The sequence below is a fragment of the Alexandromys fortis genome, unplaced genomic scaffold, assembly GCF_014885135.2.
Source record: "Alexandromys fortis isolate MF-2015 unplaced genomic scaffold, M_Fortis_MF-2015_v1.1 scaffold_213, whole genome shotgun sequence".
Taxonomy (NCBI): Eukaryota; Metazoa; Chordata; class Mammalia; order Rodentia; family Cricetidae; genus Alexandromys; species Alexandromys fortis.
Genome location: NW_026068093.1, coordinates 165434 through 167917, shown reverse-complemented (window position 1 = coordinate 167917; position 2484 = coordinate 165434).

The following is a 2484-nucleotide window of genomic DNA, read 5'->3' as shown; positions in this document are numbered from 1 at the left end:
CTTCCTTCCTTCCTTCCTTCCTTCCTTCCTTCCTTCCTTCCTTTCTTTCTTTCTTTCTTTCTTTCTTTCTTTCTTTCTTTCTTATCTGTCTGTCTTGATTGTGGTGGTAGTTGTTTGATTGTATGCAGTATGATTTTTTAAAATATTTATTATGCATACAATTTTCTGTCTGTGTGTATGCCTGAAGGCCAGAAGAGGGCGCCAGACCTCTTTACAGATGGCTGTGAGCCACCATGTGGTTGCTGGGAATCGAACTCGGGTCCTTTGGAAGAGCAGGCAATGCTCTTAACCACTGAGCCATCTCTCCAGCCTGCAGTATGATTTTTAAATTAAAGTTAATCAATTATACTACACAATGAAAATATTAAAACCTCCAAAAAGGTGACTTGTCTTTAAACACCCACACCTATGCTCTTGGGTGTGTTTCTTTCTTCTGAGCACTTCTCTTTCCTACTTAAAGCTATGTTACAATGTCTTCATTAAATCCCACTTCCATATCTTTATCAAATAGTACCAGAACTGTAAAGGCAAGTGACTGAAATCTAACCTCAGGCTATATTTCATTCTAAAATATTTATCATTTATTACTATGTATGTGTGTTTTTGATGTGGGGATACCTGTATGGCCATTGGAGGACAGCCTTGTGGAGATAGTTCTCTCCTCCCAATTTATGTAAGTTCCGGGAATTGAACCCAGTTCTCTATGCTTGTGTAGCAAGCACCTTTTCCCACTGCGCCATCTCACCAGGCTGGGGAGCTACACTTTAATTAAAACAAATAAAATGGCTGGGCTGTGGGAAATTAGGCCAGTCACCAGCCCCAACTTCATGACCATTGCACTGTGTGAGCTCTGCCCTCATATATGACCCAGGTTCCTGGGGCATTGTGGGAGGAAATGGAGCATTTCGGAGGCAGGAAGCCAGAAGAGATATGTGATGAAAATCTTTCTTCTGTTTCAAGATGTGGTGAAACCCCCACTGCCTCCCGCCCCAGACATCAGGCAGGAAACTCAGTTATGAATAAAACCAGAGAATCCAGCGATTGGTTTAGTAGTGCCTGGACGAGCAGCAAGACCCCCCTGCTTAGCCCAACACTGCCTCTGACTCAAAGCTTCGCAGCCATCCTGCCTTTTCTGGGTGCCTTGGATTTTTTTCTTTAAAGATTTATTTCTTTTTCTTTGGAATATATTAGTGCTTGCCTATATGTATGTGTCTAATACCCTTGTGTGCATGTTGGTGTGCTCCATGTTCCTGGAGGCTGAAAGGGGGTGTGGTCTCTGCATTTGGAGTTACTGAGCCATTGTGTGGGTGCTGGGAACTGAACCCAGGTCCTTTGCCAGAGCTACAAGTGCTCCTTCCTGCTAAGCCACCGCTCCACTCCCTGGTGTCTTGGTTTTGAGGGCCTCAAGAAACAGACATCCATATATGAATCTGACTGCAAAAGTTTGGGAAGCAGCCAGGGACACGGCTCAGTAGATAGAAGCATTTGCCTGGTAACCTGAGTTTGGCTCCCAGAACACACATACAAAGCTGGTGCAGAGACCTGCGTCTGCAATCCCAGCATTCCTATGCAAGATGGGAAACAGAGACAGGGCAACCAGCCAGAAGCTCAAGGCTAGCTAGCTTGTAGAATCTCAAGGGCCAGTTAGCCTCGAGCACTTGATGTTTCCAGAAACAAGAGACTGCTTCAGCAAAGCAGAAGCTGAGAACTGACCCCTGAAAGGTGTTCACTGAGTTCCACACACCAGGGTGTTGTGGCTCATGCACACCTACACTCACACCACAAATACACAAAATAACTTCAATAAGATTTATTTATTTTTATTTTATGACTGTTTGGCCTGCATGTACGCATGTGCACCATGTGTGTGCACTGCCCAAAGAAGCCAGAAGCATCAGAAAATCCTTCTACCCCCCACCTCCCCATTCCCCCACCCCACCCCCAATTGTAGTTATAGATGCTCATGAGCCATCATGTGGGTGCTGGGAACCAAGGAACAATGGTGCTCACCTAGGAACTTCCTGCTCCTTGCGGTTGAGACATGCTTCTGGTTACTTGAAAACTCCAGCAGACAGCTTGGCTTGCCTCAGGATTCAGCATCTGTCTGGCCAGATAGAACCCTCCAAGTAGAGTTGTAGGCAAAGCACAGCTCAGCACTTCCGTGCAGGGGTGCCACCTGCAGGTCACCATTACATGGCTAGACCTGGTTAAAATCCCTGGCAACACCCTAGTTTTCCCAGATTCCTTTAGTGATAAGAAGAGATTCCTTTTAATAACCGCATGGGCCACAAAAGATGCGGACTGATTGCTTTTCCTTCTTGCTCAGTGCCTCCTCTTTTGCATCACCTGTTTCTTTTTTCTTTTTTTGATTTTTGAGACAGGGTTTCTTCCGTAGCTTTTTGGTTCCTGTCCTGGAACCAGTTCTTGTAGACCAGGCTGGCCTCGAACTCACAGAGATCCGCCTGCCTCTGCCTCCCGAGTGCT